This window comes from Heteronotia binoei, chromosome 1, assembly GCF_032191835.1.
Source record: "Heteronotia binoei isolate CCM8104 ecotype False Entrance Well chromosome 1, APGP_CSIRO_Hbin_v1, whole genome shotgun sequence".
Classification (NCBI taxonomy): Eukaryota; Metazoa; Chordata; class Lepidosauria; order Squamata; family Gekkonidae; genus Heteronotia; species Heteronotia binoei.
In genome coordinates this window covers 277,286,413-277,303,565 of record NC_083223.1, presented here as the reverse complement: position 1 = coordinate 277,303,565, position 17,153 = coordinate 277,286,413, and the positions used below count along the sequence as shown (strand labels likewise).

At 51.9% G+C, this 17,153-nt stretch overlaps 1 protein-coding gene across 2 annotated transcripts in view; it reads right to left on the bottom strand.

Annotated features, from left to right (window-relative positions):
* The window catches only part of S100A10 (S100 calcium binding protein A10), a 52,510-nt gene extending 38,799 nt beyond the window's left edge, over window positions 1–13,711 (bottom strand). Inside the window, exon 1 of one of the 2 annotated variants that reach the window (XM_060256043.1) lies at window positions 13,573–13,711. The gene's annotated coding sequence lies outside the window, so the exon portion shown is untranslated. Of the gene's footprint in view, window positions 1–13,568 lie in introns of both variants that reach the window. The other variant, XM_060256051.1, reaches the window with a different exon arrangement.
* Between the last annotated feature and the right edge of the window lie 3,442 nt (window positions 13,712–17,153).

The window sequence follows — 17,153 nt, the reverse complement described above, 5'->3', positions numbered from 1 at the left end:
TTTGTCCCTGTGTGAGACAGGAGGCTGGACTAGATGGACCCTCCCTGGTCTGATCCAGCAGGGCTCTTCTGTGGTTCTTCTCAGGGGAAGGCCTCAGCCTCTCTGCCCTGTTGTTGGCCCTTCAGAGGAACAGGTTGGCCCCTGTGTGAGACAGGAGGCTGGACTAGATGGACCCTCCCTGGTCTGACCCAGCAGGGCTCTTCTGAGGTTCTTCTCAGGGGAAGGCCTCAGCCTCTCTGCCCTGTTGTTGGCCCTTCAGAGGAGCAGGTTGGCCCCTGTGTGAGACAGGAGGCTGGACTAGATGGACCCTCCCTGGTCTGACCCAGCAGGGCTCTTCTGAGGTTCTTTTGTACCTATCCACATGCATACACACTGCACAACTATTCAAACTGTCTCTGTACCACTGAGAGACTTCATGCATCTAAAACCCCCCAAAACAGCTGCACTGAATTTACAACTTTAGAAACAGCAGGGAAACTGCCAAATGCCAGGAAAGTAAAACTAAGACGGGAACCAAGAATGCTAGATGGTCCATCTAATCAGGATTTTGAGATTTGTTGAGCTGTACACACACAGATAGACTAGCCCTGGGGTGTCCAACATGCCGACCTGTCATCTGCTTCCTTCATCGGCTTCCTGTCATCTGCTTCCTTCCCCCCTCTCTTGCTTCCTTCTGCATCACGGCTTGCTTTGCAAAGCTCACTCAATCGCTCAGGAGTTATAGAGCAAAGCCTCCATTTTCTCTATCAAGAGCCAGTTTGGTGTAGTGGTGAAGTGCGCGGACTCTTATCTGGGAGAACCGGATTTGTTTCCCCACTCCTCCACTTCAGCTGCTGGAATGGCCTTGGGTCAGCCATAGCTCTGGCAGAGGTTGTCCTTGAAAGGGCAGCAGCTGTGAGAGCCCTCTCAGCCCCACCCGCCTCACAGGGTGTCTGCTGTGGGGGAGGAAGATAAAGGAGATTGTGAGCCACTCTGAGTGGAAGGGGGGATATAAATCCAATGTCGGCGTCTTCTTCTTCCATTGGCTGAGGCTTGTCCCTTATTTATTTATTTATTTATTTATTTATTTATTTATATTAAGATTTATACCCCGCCCTTCTCACCTAAGTGTCTCAGGAAAGCAAGCTCTCCTTCCCTTGGTGGGGGAAGGAGAGCTTGCTTTTCCAGGCGCTCTCAATCGCACAGCAGAGCTATTGACCCAAGCCTCTCTTCCTGCTATTGGCTCCTCCCCCTTCCCGGTCCCCCTGAAAAAGAGCTTCCTTTGCCCAGTTCTCTGGATCCCATGGGAGAAACACGAAGAAAGCACCTTTAAGACCAACGGATATCGTTTTAAGCATGTTTTAAGGTTTGGTTTAAAAAAAAATTCTTTAATTGTGTTGGTCTGTGTCCTTTATAAAGTTTGTAGCTCTGCTAGCTAATCTTAAATAGGTACACGGCCACGGCCTGGCTCAACATTGCCTGGCCCCACAAGGTCTCATTTCTGTCAGATCCGGCCCTCGTAACAAATGACTTCGACATCCCTGGACTAGCCGGCGTCAGATATCCTGTAATCTCTCTCTTATCTCCTCTGTCTCCTAAGCATGTGGTTTCGTTTAGGTTGGTAAACACCACTTCGAGGAAGGGGCCCAGATCCCCCCCCCCTCCGCGTACTCTCGACTCTCTTTCAGTAATCTCCACTCCACAAAGCTGTCTTGAATCTGGGACAGAAACGTTTTAGAAGGAGAAAAGAGAAGGCTGGATCTATCCCCTGCCCTTCGTCAGCCGAAGGAGTCTCAGAGCCGCTCGCAAATCTCCTTTCCCTCCCACAACGGACACCCCCCATCAGGTGGGCGGGGCTGAGAGAGCTCTGACAGAAACTGCTCTTGAGCAGAACAGCCTTGAGAGAACTTGTTGAATTGTTAACTCTCACACCTAAAGTGTGTATAGAAGCATTTAGAGCAATATGAAACAATGCATGCAGCAAAACATTAGAACGCACGCCCTCTCATCGCTCCCCCAGTCCGTTTTCCTTGCCAAGGTCTTAGAGACGTGGCCTTCTGCTGCTTTTTGTCGAAGGCCTCGACAAGGAAAACGGACTGGGGGAGCGATGAGAGGGCGTGCGTTCTAATGGTTTTGCTGCACGTATTGTTTTATATTGCACTAAATGCTTATTTGCGCACTTTATGTGTGAGAGTAATAATTCAACCGGTGCAGTTTTGAATTTTGCCCTTGTTAATACAGCGGGTGCCTGCGTTATTGTATCACTTGAGAGAACTTGTGGCTGACCCAAGGTGACATCAGTAAGTGCAGGGGGGGGGGAGCGGGGAATCAAACCCGGTTCTCCCAGATAAGAGCCCGTGCGCTTCACCACTACACCAAACGGGCTCTCGAACTTGCTTTAAGACAAAATAGGCAATATATATGTGAAGATATGAAGCTGCCTTCTACTGAATCAGGCCCTGGGTCCATCAAAGTCAGTATTGTCTACTCAGACTGGCAGCGGCTCTCCAGGGTCTCAAGCTGAGGTTTTTCACGCCTACTTGCCTGGACCCTTTTTAGTTGGGAGACGCCGGGGATTGAACCTGGGACTTTCTGCTTACCAAGCAGATGCTCAACCACTGACCCACCATCCCTCCCCAAATAGTTCCTCTAATGCACCCTCTATTAACATATGAAGCTGCCTTCTACTGAATCAGACTCTCAGTCCATCAAAGTCAGTATTGTCTACTCAGACTGGCAGCGGCTCTCCAGGGTCTCAAGCTGAAGTTTTTCACGCCTACTTGCCTGGGCCCTTTTTAGTTGGAGATGCTGGGGATTGAACCTGAGACCTTCTGCTTCCCAAGCAGATGCTCTGCCACTGAGCCACCATCCCTCCCGTAACTGGCAGTGGCTCTCCAGGGTCTCAAGTTGAGGTTTTTCATGCCTACTTGCCTGGACTCTTTTTAGTTGGAGATGCTGGGGATTGAACCTGAGACCTTCTGCTTCCCAAGCAGATGCTCTGCTACTGAGCCACCATCCCTCCCCTAACTGGCAGTGGCTCTCCAGGGTCTCAAGTTGAGGTTTTTCACGCCTACTCGCCTGGACTCTTTTTAGTTGGAGATGCTGGGGATTGAACCTGAGACCTTCTGCTTCCCAAGCAGATGCTCTGCTACTGAGCCACCATCCCTCCCCTAACTGGCAGCGGCTCTCCAGGGTCTCAAGCGGAGGTTTTTCACGCCTACTTGCCTGGACCCTTTTTCGTTGGAGACGCTGGGGATTGAACCTGGGACCTTCTGCTTACCAAGCAGATGTTCTACCACTGAACCACCATCCTGCTGTGTTCTGCCCAGCAACCCATCTCCCTTGTAAAACAGGAAATCCGGCATACATAAAATAGTATTTATTCCAGGATACGCAAAGTGGAATTCGTACCAACGAGAGCAACGCACATTTCTATGAGTCAGAGCACACTTCCTCAAAAGCACGAGGCGTCTGCCTGCTAGGCCAATTTATATACACCACGGAAAATAAGAGAATGTTAAAGAAGAGGAGTTGGTTATACACAGACCAGGGCAGACGCGAGACTCTCTGGCTTGTGGCTACTCAGCCGAAATGCAAAACTGGTGCTGGATAATGCGAGATAAGCAGAGGCAATAAGAGACATGAGCTGCCAAAATTAACATCTCCACCCACTTCCAGATGTTAATTAATGCAGCTATTCTTCTGTCATTTCCTCAGCTTATCTCTTTCCATCCTGGTGCTTTGCCTTTCTAACAACAGTCCTGGGCGTCACTCGCCCACTCGGAGCCAACCAATTCACTATTCGGACTGACTTTTGTTTGGAACCTCATTCGGTTTGTAGCATTTTCTCTCTCTCTCCCTCTTTCTGTTGTGTATATAAAAGAGCTCGACGGATCCCTGTACATCTGATGAAGCAAGCTCCAATTCCCAAAGGCTTATCAGGGATTAGAACAAAGTTTGAGCCCGGCGGCTCCTTTAAGACCGACAAAGTTTAACTCTGGGCATAAGCTTTTTTGTGCATGCGCTTTTCTTCAGATACATTGAAACAAGACTTCCTCAGCCATTACCTAGAGATAGCAGAAGGGGGGATTAGTTTGGTCTAAAGGTTAAGTGCACAGACTCTTATCTGGGAGAACTGGGTTTGATTCCCCACCCTTCCTCTTGCAGCTGCTGGAATGGCCTGAGGTCTGCCATAGCTCTCGCAGAGCTGTCCTTGAAAGGGCAGCTACTGTAAGAGCTCTCTCAGCCCCACCTACCTCACAGGGTGTCTGTTGTGGGGGAAGAAGATAATGGAGATTGTGAACCCCAAGATCTCCCTCTTGGTCAGTGTCCTCCAGTTCACACCCTATCAACTTGTATTTATAGTTAGGATTTTTGGCCCCAATGAGCATTACTTTGCACTTGGCCACGCTGAACCTCATCTGCCACATTGACGCCCACGCACCCAGCCTCGACAGGTCCCTTTGGAGTGCCTCACAATCCTCTCTGGTTCTCACCCCCCTGAACAATTTAGTGTCATCCGCAAACTTGGCCACTTCACTGCTCACTCCCAACTCCAAATCATTAACGAACAAGTTGAAATTTCTACATGCGGGACTCAGGGCAATTCCAATAGAGCAGGGGTCGCCAACGGTAGCTCTCCAGATGTTTTTTGGCCTGCAACTCCCATCAGCCCCAGCCGGCCCCCTTTGTCGCCTGGCAACCAGTGTTTTTAGACCCAGTCCGCCACTGCTTATCTCCAGAATCAAACTTTGTTAGCCTTAAAGATGCCGCCAGAGCAAGACTTCTGTTCTATTACTTCAGGGCAGGGGGTGGCCAAACTGCGGCTCGGAAATCACCTGTGGCTCTTTCACACAAATGGTGTGGCTTTTGAAGGCATTTCTCTCCTTCAATCACTTCTCCGAGCCAAGTCAGCCGGCAGCTGGGAGAACGCATTTACAAGTTAAAGTTGCCTCCTTTCCCCCCCCTCTCCCCCCCATCTACTTGCCTACCTTGCCTTCCTTCCTTCCATCCTGTCTTGCTGCTCTCGAACAACTGGTGTTCGTGCCTTGGGGCCAGGGCTTTTCTTTGTGGCGGGACCTCCTTTGCATATTAGGCCGCGCCCCCTCGATGCAGCCGGTCCTCCCAGGCCCCTGGCCGAAGAGCCCTGTAAGCTCTCGGAGGACTGGCTACGTCAGGGGGGGTGCGGCCTAATATGCAAAGGAGTTCTTGCTACAGAAAAAAAGGCCGGCTTGAGGCTCTCAAACATCTGACATTTATTCTGCGTGACTCTTAAGTTAAGCAAGTCTAGACGCTCCGGCTTCAGCCCAACGCAAGCACCCAGCGGAATCTATCATCAGGGATGACACGTTGTTCGTCTTTAAGGCGTCCCCGAGCTCCACATTATTCTTCAGCTCCCCTAGGAAAAAGGGACGAAAGGATCGCTCCTGGGTTCATTTTACAGTGTCTTTATCATTCTCCTGAGGGGCAAATCCACACGTCAGGGGACAGCCGACGGTAGACGCCCGGTTGGAGCGGAAAGCACAATCGAATCGCTGTCAACTTACGGCAAACCCCCCACCCCCCCACCGCCGTACAGATTTCAAAGCGAGAGACCTTCATTGCAATTTCCTGCCTCTGTGTAGCAACCCTACAAACTACAAATACAAGTTGATGGGGTGTGAACTGGCAGAGACTGACCAAGAGAGAGATCTTGGGGTCATGATAGATGACTCACTGAAAGTGTCAAGACAGTGTGCGTTTGCAATAAAAAAGGCCAACGCCATTCTGGGAATTATTAGGAAGGGAATTGAAAACAAATCAGCCAGTATCATAATGCCCCTGTATAAATCGATGGTGTGGTCTCATTTGGAGTACTGTGTGCAGTTCTGGTCGCCGCACCTCAAAAAGGATATTATAGCTTTAGAGAAGGTGCAGAGAAGGGCAACTAGAATGATTAAAGGGCTGGAGCACTTTCCCTATGAAGAAAGGTTGAAACGCTTGGGGCTCTTTAGCTTGGAGAAACGTTGACTGCGGGGTGACATGATAGAGGTTTACAAGATAATGCATGGGATGGAGAAAGTAGAGAAAGAAGTACTTTTCTCCCTTTCTCACAATACAAGAACTCGTGGGCATTCAATGAAATTGCTGAGCAGACAGGTTAAAACGGATAAAAGGAAGTACTTCTTCACCCAAAGGGTGATTAACATGTGGAATTCACTGCCACAGGAGGTGGTGGCGGCCACAAGTATAGCCACCTTCAAGAGGGGTTTAGATAAAAATATGGAGCAGAGGTTCATCAGTGGCTATTAGCCACAGTGTATTTGTGTATATAACATTTTTTGCCACTGTGTGACACAGAGTGTTGGACTTGATGGGCCGTTGGCCTGATCCAACATGGCTTCTCTTATGTTCTTATGTAACCCTGGATTTCCCTGCTGGTCTCTCCTAGGGTTGCCAATCCCCAGGTGGGGGCAGGGGATCTCCTCCGTTCGGAGGCCCTCCCCCCATTTCAGGGTCTTCAGAAAGCAGGGGGAGGGGAGGGAAATGTCTGCTGGGCACTCCATGATTCCCTAGGGAGGCTAGTTCCGTTGGAAATAATAGATAATAGTATAATAATAATAATTAGTATCTGGGCTCTGGGGGGGGGGGTTGTTTTCTGAAGTAGAGGCCCCAGATTTTCAGTATAATGCCCAGTGCCTCTTCCCAAAACACCCTCCACGTTTCAAGAAGATTGGACCACGGGGTCCAATTCTATGAGCCCCCAAAGAAGGTGCCCCTAGCCTTCACTATTTCCAATGGAGGGAAGGCATTTAAAAGACGTGCGGTCCCTTTCAATGTTATGGCCTTTGGAGTTCAATTACGCTCGTCACAGCCTTGCTCCTGGCCCCACCCCCAAGGTCTCCTGGCTCCACCCCCAAAGTCCCCAGATATTTCTTGAATTGGACTTGGCAATCCCAGCATAGCAACCCTGGACTTCCCGGGTGGTTTCTCACCCAAGTATACATCAGGCCTAACCATCAGCCATCAGCCCCATGGCGCAGAGTGGTAAAGCTGCAGTACTGCAGACCAAGCTCTCTGCTCACGACCTGAGTTGGATCCTGGCGGAAGCTGGGTTCAGGTCGACGGCTCGAGGTTGACTCAGCCTTCCACCCTTCCAAGGTTGGTAAAAGGAGGCCCCAGCTAGCTGGGGGAAAAGTGTAGATGACTGGGGAAGGCAAGGGCAAACCACTCCGTTAAATAGCCTGCTGTGAAACCATTGTGATACGTCACCCCAGAGTCGGAAATGACTGGCGCTTGTACAGGGGACTACTTTTTTTTTTTTAGCTCACCCTAACTCAGCCTAGAGGGAACACTGGTCACGGGAGAGCTGAATCAGAATCCTAGAGCTGGAAGGGACCTCCGGGGTCATCTAGTCCAACCCCCTGCACAATGCAGGAAACTCACAAACACTTCCCCCTAAATTCATAGGATCTTCATTGCTGTCAGGTGGCCATCTAGCCTCTGTTGAAAAACCTCCAAGGAAGGAGAGCCCACCACCTCCCAAGGAGGAAGAATCATAAAAGAGTTGGAAAGGACCTCTAGGGTCATCTAGTCCAACCCCCTGCCTGATGCAGGAAACTCAAACACCTCCTCCTAAATTCAGAGGATCTTCATTGCTGTCAGATGGCCATCTAGCCTCTGTTGAAAAACCTCCAAGGAAGGAGAGCCCACCACCTCCCAAGGAGGAAGAATCATAAAGAGTTGGAAAGGACCTCTAGGGTCATCTAGTCTAACCCCCTGCCTGATGCAGGAAACTCAAACCCCTCCCCCTAAATTCAGAGGATCTTCATTGCTGTCAGATGGCCATCTAGCCTCTGTTGAAAAACCTCCAAGGAAGGAGAGCCCGCCCCCTCCCAAGGAAGTCTGTGGAAACTTAGAATCATAGAATCCTAGAGCTAGAAGGGACCTCCAGGGTCATCTAGTCCAACCCCCTGCACAAGGCAGGAAACTCACAAAGACCTCCCCCTAAATTCACAGGATCTTCATTGCTGTCAGATGGCCATCTAGCCTCTGTTTCAAAACCTCCAAGGAAGGAGAGCCCACCACCTCCCGAGGAAGCCTGTTCCACTGAGGAACCGCTCTAACGGTTGATGCCAGGTGGAGCAAAAAGCACAATCCAATTGCCATCAACTTACCGCAACCTCGTATGGATTTCAAAGCTAGAGACGTTCATTGCCGTTGACTTCTGCATATTCCCTGGTGGTCTCCCACTCAAGCATACATCGGTGGTAGACCTCTGAAGTCACTGGTAGACCTCTGAAGTCACTGGTAGACCTCTGAAGTCAGTGATAGACCTCTGAAGTCACTGGTAGACCTCTGAAGTCACTGGTAGACCTCTGAAGTCGCTGGAACTTTTGTAAGAAACGTTGGCTAGGTGGACTTTGGACTGAACGATCCTGGCAAAGCTCTTGCGACATTCTTAAGCAAGGATTATAGACTTCGGATCCTTTGTTGCTGTATCTCTTTGATCTTAATAGTTCAGAGAGAATCGTAGTGCTGGAAGGGACCTCCAGGGTCCTCTACTCCAGGGGTTCCTAACCTCTGGGCCGTGGACCAGTTCCGGTCCGTGGCCTTTTAACAACCGGGCCGTAAGTTGTATAATTATTTCATTATATCAGGGGTGGCCGATAGTAGCTCTCCAGATGTTTTTTTGCCTACAACTCCCATCAGTCCCAGCCATTGGCCATGCTGGCTGGGGCTGATGGGAGTTGTAGGCAGAAAACATCTGGAGAGCTACCGTTGGCCACCCCTGCGTTATATAACGACAATGTAACAATACATTGGATTTATATCCTGCCCTCCACTCCTAATGTCAGAGCGGCTCCCAATCTCCTTTATCTTCCTCCCCCACAACAGACACCCTGTGAGGTGGGTGGGGCTGGAGAGGGCTCTCCCAGCAGCTGCCCTTTCAAGGACAACCTCTGCCAGAGATATGGCTGACCCAAGGCCATTCCAGCAGGTGCAAGTGGAGGAGTGGGGAATCAAACCCGGTTCTCCCAGATAAGAGACCTCTGGCTGACCCAAGGCCATTCCAGCAGCTGCTAGTGGAGGAGAGGGGAATCAAACCAGGTTCTCCCAGAGAAGAGAGCTGTGACTGACCCGAGGCCATTCCAGCAGCTGCAAGCGGAGGAGTGGGGAATCAAACCCGGTTCTCCCAGAGAAGAGAGCTGTGACTGACCCAAGGCCATTCCAGCAGCTGCAAGCGGAGGAGTGGGGAATCAAACCCGGTTCTCCCAGAGAAGAGAGCTCTGGCTGACCCAAGGCCATTCCAGCAGCTGCAAGTGGAGGAGTGGGGAATCAAACCCGGTTCTCCCAGATAAGAGTCCGCGCACTTCACCACTGCACCACACTGGCTCTTGATGGAGAAAATGGAGGCTTTGCTCTATAGCTCCTGAGCGATTGAGCGAGCCTTGCAAAGCAAGCTGTGGTGCAGAAGGAAGCAAGAGGGGGGGGGGGTAAGGAAGCAGATGACAGACGGATGACAGGAAGCCGATGAAGGAAGCAGATGACAGGTCGGCATGTTTGACCCCCGCTGGGCTAGTCTTATCTGTGTGTGTGCAGCTTGACAAATCTCAAAATCCTGATTCGATGGACCATCCAGCACTCTCGGTTCCCGTCTTAGTTTCACTCTCAGGGTAGGGGAAGCAAGCAACCCTCTAGGATCCCTTGGGCCAAACCGGCCTGGATGGAAATTGCTGCCCGACCCCAAAGTGGCAATCAGCATTTGCTTCGGGCGTGTCACAAAGGGCAACCCTTCCCCGCCCTCCCTCTCACGAGTTTTCTAAGCGCACAGACTCCGCATTGCTGTCAGACAGCCACCTGGCCTCTGCTTAAAAACCTCCAAAGCAAGAGAGCCCGCCACCTCCGGAGGAAGCCTGAACAAGGGCTTCTTGCTTTTGCAAATTTTAAATGTACGGAAGGGCTGACCAAGATTCGAGGAGGAAAAGAACAGACTGGAAGGAGCCACAAAGGGAGATTTCCGTCTCTTTTCTTGGGGCAGAATCAGCCGGGTGCCTCCGGCAAGGACATCCGAAATGGGTGCGGCTCGATTAATTTGTCTACCACGCTCTATCCCTTCCCCACTTTGTCGTTTTTTTCCCCCACAGCTTCTTTCCTTCAATATTTGATTACTTTATGAACCGAACACTCTTACTGTAGAAGACTCTGACTTTAATATCGGGAAACTTGAGTCATGCAAAGCTACGCAGAAGAACATAGAACAGGGGCGGCCAACGGTAGCTCTCCAGATTTTTTTTTGCCTACCACTCCCATCAGTCCCAGCCAGCATGGCCAATGGCTGGGGCTGATGGGAGTTGTAGGCAAAAAACAACATCTGGAGAGCTACCGTTGGCCGCCCCTGACATAGAAGGTTAATGCAGCTCACAGAAGATCTATACCCCGCCCTTCTCTCCGAATCACAGACTCGGAGCGACTTACAATCGCCTTTCCCTTCCTCGCCCACAACAGACACCTTGTAAACTGGGTGAGGCTGAGAGAGCTCTCCCAGCAGCTGCCCTTTCAAGGACTGCTCTGCGAGAGCTATGGCTGACCCAAGGCCATCCCAGCAGCCGCAAGCGGAGGAGTGGGGGAATCAACCCCAGTTCTCCCAGTTAAGCGAGTGTACGCTTCAGCACTACACCAAACGGGCTCTTAAGATAAGATGAATTATTGACGTACGTATGTATGGTATTACTTCTCCACGCCCTTCCGGCTTCCCTTTCCAAAGACACTTTGAACCTAATAAAATTGTATTTTGGGGAGGGGGGGGAGATTTTTCACAGCTTCCACAGGCGAAAGGCTCCAACGGACACACCCTTTTCTCTGGGCAGCTAGTGGAGCGGTTCTCTTTGGGCGTCCCAAGTCAATTCAGTTTTAGCTGGAGATATAATCTTTTCTCGGTAAGCAATTTGGGATTTAAAGTTCCCCCAGGGGGAAAAAAAATCCCCCAGATTCTCATCGAAGTATAGTCACCAGGTCTACCCTGGCAGGGGGTGGGAGGGGAGAGGGTTGCCAACTCCAGGTCGGGAGACTCCTGAAGATGTGGGGTTGGAGCCTGGGGAGGACCGGTACTTCCATGGGGCACGTTGTCAAAGAGTCCACCCTCCAAAGCTCCATTTTCTCCAGGGGAACTGTAGCTTGGAGCTGACCCGTGTCCAGGCCCCACCTTGAGGTTGGCACCCAAATGCTGTCACCGGGGACACTCCCTGATTCGAACAGAGATACAGGCCTCCCTTTTTCTTTGGAGAGTCAGAGGGAACATTTGCTCCCTGCTGTGGACCTTGCCGACCTCTACTCTTGAGAGCCAGTTTGGCGTAGTGGTGAAGTGTGCCAATGCTTATCTGGGAGGATCAGGTTTGATTCCCTACTCCTCCACTTGCAGCTGCTGGAATGGCCTTGGGTCAGCCACAGCTCTTGCAGAGGTTGTCCTTGAAAGGGCAGCTGCTGTGAGAGCCCTCTCAGCCCCACCCACCTCACAGGGTGTCTGTTGTTGGGGGAGAAGATAAAGGAGATTGTAAACCGCTCCGAGTCTCTGATTCAGAGAGAAGGGCGGGGCATAAATCTGCAGTCTTCTTATCCGGGAGAACCGGGTTGGATTCCCTGCTCCTCCGCTTGCAGCTGCTGGAATGGCCTGGGGTCAGCCATAGCTCTCTCAGGAGTTGTCCTTGAAAGCTGCTGGGAGAGCCCTCTCAGCCCCACCCACCTCACAGGGTGTTTGTTGTGGGAGGAACGGGGGGAGGAGAAGATATTATAGGTTATAAAAGATTGTAGGCCACTCTGAGTCTCTGATTCAAAGAGAAGAGCGGGGCATACACCTGCAGTCTTCTTCTTCACCAAATGGGGCACCCACAGCCTGTCTTGTCGCTTTTGAGGACCACACCTGGCCCAAACTGCGAACTGGATCCAACTGCTGAATCAGACCAGGGAGGGTCCATCTAGTCCAGCCTCCTGTCTCACAGAGCGGCCACCCAATTCCTCTGGAGGGGCAACAACAGGGCAGAGAGGCCGAGGCCTTCCCCTGAGAAGAACCTCAGAAGAGCCCTGCTGGGTCAGACCAGGGAGGGTCCATCTAGTCCAGCCTCCTGTCTCACACAGTGGCCACCCAATTCCTATGGAGGGCCAACAACAGGACATGGAGGCCGAGGCCTTCCCCTGAGAAGAACATCGGAAGAGCCCTGCTGGATCAGACCAGGGAGGGTCCATCTAGTCCAGCCTCCTGTCTCACACAGTGGCCACCCAATTCCTATGGAGGGCCAACAACAGGACATGGAGGCCGAGGCCTTCCCCTGAGAAGAACATCAGAAGAGCCCTGCTGGATCAGACCAGGGAGGGTCCATCTAGTCCAGCCTCCTGTCTCACACAGTGGCCACCCAATTCCTATGGAGGGCCAACAACAGGACATGGAGGCCGAGGCCTTCCCCTGAGAAGAACATCAGAAGAGCCCTGCTGGATCAGACCAGGGAGGGTCCATCTAGTCCAGCCTCCTGTCTCACACAGTGGCCACCCAATTCCTATGGAGGGCCAACAACAGGACATGGAGGCCGAGGCCTTCCCCTGAGAAGAACATCGGAAGAGCCCTGCTGGATCAGACCAGGGAGGGTCCATCTAGTCCAGCCTCCTGTCTCACACAGTGGCCACCCAATTCCTATGGAGGGCCAACAACAGGACATGGAGGCCGAGGCCTTCCCCTGAGAAGAACATCAGAAGAGCCCTGCTGGATCAGACCAGGGAGGGTCCATCTAGTCCAGCCTCCTGTCTCACACAGTGGCCACCCAATTCCTATGGAGGGCCAACAACAGGACATGGAGGCCGAGGCCTTCCCCTGAGAAGAACATCGGAAGAGCCCTGCTGGATCAGACCAGGGAGGGTCCATCTAGTCCAGCCTCCTGTCTCACACAGTGGCCACCCAATTCCTATGGAGGGCCAACAATAGGGCATGGAGGCCGAGGCCTTCCTCTGATGTTGCCTCCTGGTGGTAGGTGGGGCCGAGAGGGCTCTCCCAGCGGCTGCCCTTTCAAGGACAACTCCTGCGAGAGCTATGGCTGACCCGAGGCCATCCCAGCAGTTGCAAGCGCAGGAGCGGGGAATTCAACTCGGTTCTCCCAGATAAGAGTCCGCGCACTTCACCACTGCACCGAACACTCTTTAAAGGCAGCCCCACGAACAGAACCCCGCAGGAGTCCATTGTGAAAGCCACCAGGGTTTATCCAACTGGCGTCTGGCCCTTTTTTGGCCGGGGAAAGAATATAGCCAAGGTGCGTTCTCCATTCACCTTTTCGCCCAGGACGGAGGCCATTCCAAAGCCGAACCCCCACCGCCCTCCCGGAAAGTTCTTTTTTAGAAATCCAGATTCTCCTCCCTCTCCCCAGCGTACAAGATTGAGATGCAATTCGGATCCGACAGCCCCCTCCCCCAACTCCCGCTTTTCCCCTTGAATCTGGAGCCAAAAATGCAAAAAATAAAAATTAAAACCGCAGGGGGAACTCGAACGCAGCGAATGCGCCCTTTTTTACGCACGGCGAGAGGCTCTCCAAAAGTCCCCGTTACGCAAAAGACCCATAAGCAAACACTCACTCGAGGCGGATCTGAGCGGCTGGAAGGAGACGGGGAGAGAGAGGCGCCTGCAGCGACGGCTGGCCGAGAAGCAGTGAGGTTAGCCGCCGCCTCTGCAGCCTCCGTCAGCCGCGGCTGGGCTGGGCTGGGCCGGGCCGTGGGTGGAGAGGGAGGACGGGCCCTCCGGCTAGGCAGGGGAAAAAAAAAAAAAAAGACCGGCCCCTTTGGGGAAGAGCCACGTGGAGGGGAAAACGGCCCGCCCTGCCTTGCTGCAAGCGGTCGATTCCGGCCTCTTTCCTGCGCGCTTGCCTCGCTGGGGCTTTGCGTGCCCGGGCAGGCGTTCGACAGGTGCAGAGGGGGCGCGAAGGAGCGGAGCTGAGAGCGAGGAGGTCACCTCTCCAGATGGGCTGAGGCTGCGGCTCCCTAAGTTCTGCGAGAAGAAGAAGAAGAAGAAGAAGAAGAAGAAGAAGAAGAAGAAGAAGAAGAAGAAGAAGAAGAAGAAGAAGAAGAAGAAGAAGAAGAAGAAGAAGAAGAAGAAGAAGAAGAGATTGGATGTATTTGTTGTTAGGGGTGCCAGCCTCCAGGTGGGGCCTGGGGATCTCCTGGCATTACTGCGCGTTCCCAGATCACAGGGACCAATCCCCCTGGAGAAAAGCGATGCGTTGGAGGGAGGGTGCACGAGGGTTGCCGATCCCCAGTTGGGGTCAGTTTGGAGGCCTCCCCCCTCCCTCTTGATGGAGGCTGGGCCGCCTCCCAAGAGCCCCAGATGCCCACAGATCGGGCGGCCAGCGGTAGCTCTCCAGATGTGTTTGGCCTACAACTCCCATCAGCCCCAGCCATTGGCCATGCTGGCTGGGGCTGATGGGAGTTGTAGGCAAAGAACCTCTGGAGAGCTACCGTCGGCCACCCCGCCACAGATCAATTATCCATAGGGAATAATGGAGAATGAGTCTCCATAGGGAATAATGGAGGATAAGTCTCCATAGGGAATAATGGAGAATGAGTCTCCATAGGGAATAATGGAGGATAAGTCTCCATAGGGAATAATGGAGAATGAGTCTCCATAGGGAATAATGGAGAATGAGTCTCCATAGGGAATAATGGAGAATGAGTCTCCATAGGGAATAATGGAGGATAAGTCTCCATAGGGAATAATGGAGAATGAGTCTCCATAGGGAATAATGGAGAATGAGTCTCCATAGGGAATAATGGAGGATAAGTCTCCATAGGGAATAATGGAGAATGAGTCTCCATAGGGAATAATGGAGGATAAGTCTCCATAGGGAATAATGGAGTGGCCAGCAGACATTTCCCTCCCCTCCCTCGCTTTCTGATAACTCTGAAGTGGCAGGAGGGTTTCCAAAATGGCGGATCCCCTCCCCCCAACTGGGGGATCATTCACAGCAGAGAGAGGTCACTGGTAAATGAAGAAACACACAACCACAAATGGTTATACCAGGGGTGTCAAACTCATTTGTTATGAGGGCCGGATCTGATGTAAAAGGAGATCTTGTCGGGCCGGGCCATGTCAGACTGGGCAATGTGTGTTCCTATTTCTAATTAGGTAGCGGAGATATAAGCTTTAGAAGAAGAAAGACAAATACAAAGACTTGTTTGTTTGTTTGTTTGTTTAAAAACTTTAAACGTGTTTAAAACATTAGCACTCGTTGGGCCTTAAAGGTGCTTTCTTTGTATCTCTCCCATGGGATCCGGGGAACTGGGCAAAGGAAGCTCTGGCCATTCCAGCAGCTGCAAGTGAAGGCGTGGGGAATCAAACCCGGTTCTCCTAGATAAGAAGAAGAAGACTGCAGATTTGTACCCCGCCCTTCTCTTTGGATCAGAGACTCAGAGCAGCTTACAATCTCCTTGATGTTCTCTCCCCACAACAGACACCCTGCCTTTTCAAGGACAGCTCTGCGAGAGCTCTGGCTCTTTCCTTCCTTTCCTAGGGGATTAGGAGGAGGAGCCTCAGCCGATGGAGAAAACGGAGGTTTTGCTCCAGCTCCTGTGCGATTGAGCAAGCCTGGCCAAGCAAGCTGTGATGCAGAAGGAAGCGAGAGAGAGGGAGAAGGAAGCAGATGACAGCCAGTTGCTCGGGGGCCTGATAGGAGCCCTCTGGGGGCCTGATTCGGCCCCCAGGCCGCATGTTTGACACCCCCGGGTTAGAGTGACCAACAGTTACTAAGACTGTATAGCAATACAATAATGTGATAACGGTGAGAATACACAAATGCATAGAGACGCAGACAAAACTCTCAAAGAGTGCATTCAGGGAATATAGTAGAGCACCAAAGTACGGGGAGTCAACCTGTAGCTCCTGTTTCGATAAATCTTCAAGCAATGGGAAGCTCTACTCCATTTCCCTTCAAATCAAATCATCCACGAACCACAGCTCATACAGCTTCACAGTTCATCGGTATCCACAGCCTCTTCCATAGAACACGAAAAGTCATCTCACAATATGTCATCACGGGACATAGAGTCTCAACGAGCTGGGTGCCGTGGTTCAATGCGTGCACTCTTCTCCGGGAGAACCGGGTTTGATTCCCCACTCCTCCCCTTGCAGCTGCTGGAATGGCCTTGGGTCAGCCAGGGCTCTCGCAGAGCTGTCCTTGAAAAGGCAGCTGCTGTGAGAGCTCTCTCAACCCCATCCACCTCACAGGGTGTCTGTTGTGGGGAGAGAACATCAAGGAGATTGTAAGCTGCTCTGAGTCTCTGATTCAGAGAGAAGGGCGGGGTATAAATCTGCAGTCGTCTTCTTCTTATTATTGGATTTAGAAGATATTGGATTTATATCCCGCCCTCCACTCCGAAGAGTCTCAGAGCGGCTCACAATCTCCTTTACCTTCCTCCCCCACAACAGACACCCTGTGAGGTGGGTAGGGCTGGAGAGGGCTCTCACAGCAGCTGCCCTTTCAAGGACAACCTCTGCCAGAGCTATGGCTGACCCAAGGCCATAACAGCAGGTGCGAGTGGAGGAGTGGGGAATCAAACCCAGTTCTCCAAATAAGAGTCCGCGCACTTAACCACTACACCAAACTGGCTCTCTAGGAGAACTGGGTTGGATTCCCCCTCCTCCACTCGCAGCTGCTGGAATGGCCTTGGGTCAGCCATAGCTCTCGTAGGAGTTGTCCTTGAAAGGGCAGCTGCCGTGAGAGCCCTCTCAGCCCCACCCACCTCACAGGGTGTCTGTTGTGAGGGAGGAAGGTAAAGGAGATTGTGAGCCTCTCTCTGAGTGGAGGGAGGAATATAAATCCAATGTCGTCGTCGTCTTCTTCTTACAACTTCAAACGGGCACCAGCTCAGAAACAGCTCGAGGCTGTATAGCCTTAGCAATTGTTGGTCACTATAAACATTTGTGGTTGTGTGTGAGGCAACCCTCGTGGAGGGGAAGGTCCTAATGTCATATGTCAGTTCAAATCTTGGGGTGCAGCTCTTGGGGTTTAGGATGTCACTAGCCTAATTATAGGCGTCTCCTCTTTCCCTGAGTATCGACACCTTTCATCGATCAGATTTGGAATCCTCGCTTGGGTGTAGAAGAAACTTCCCGTGTCAGGTTGGGGAGATAGAAACCCTCTTCATGCCAAGAACGGACGCTTCTT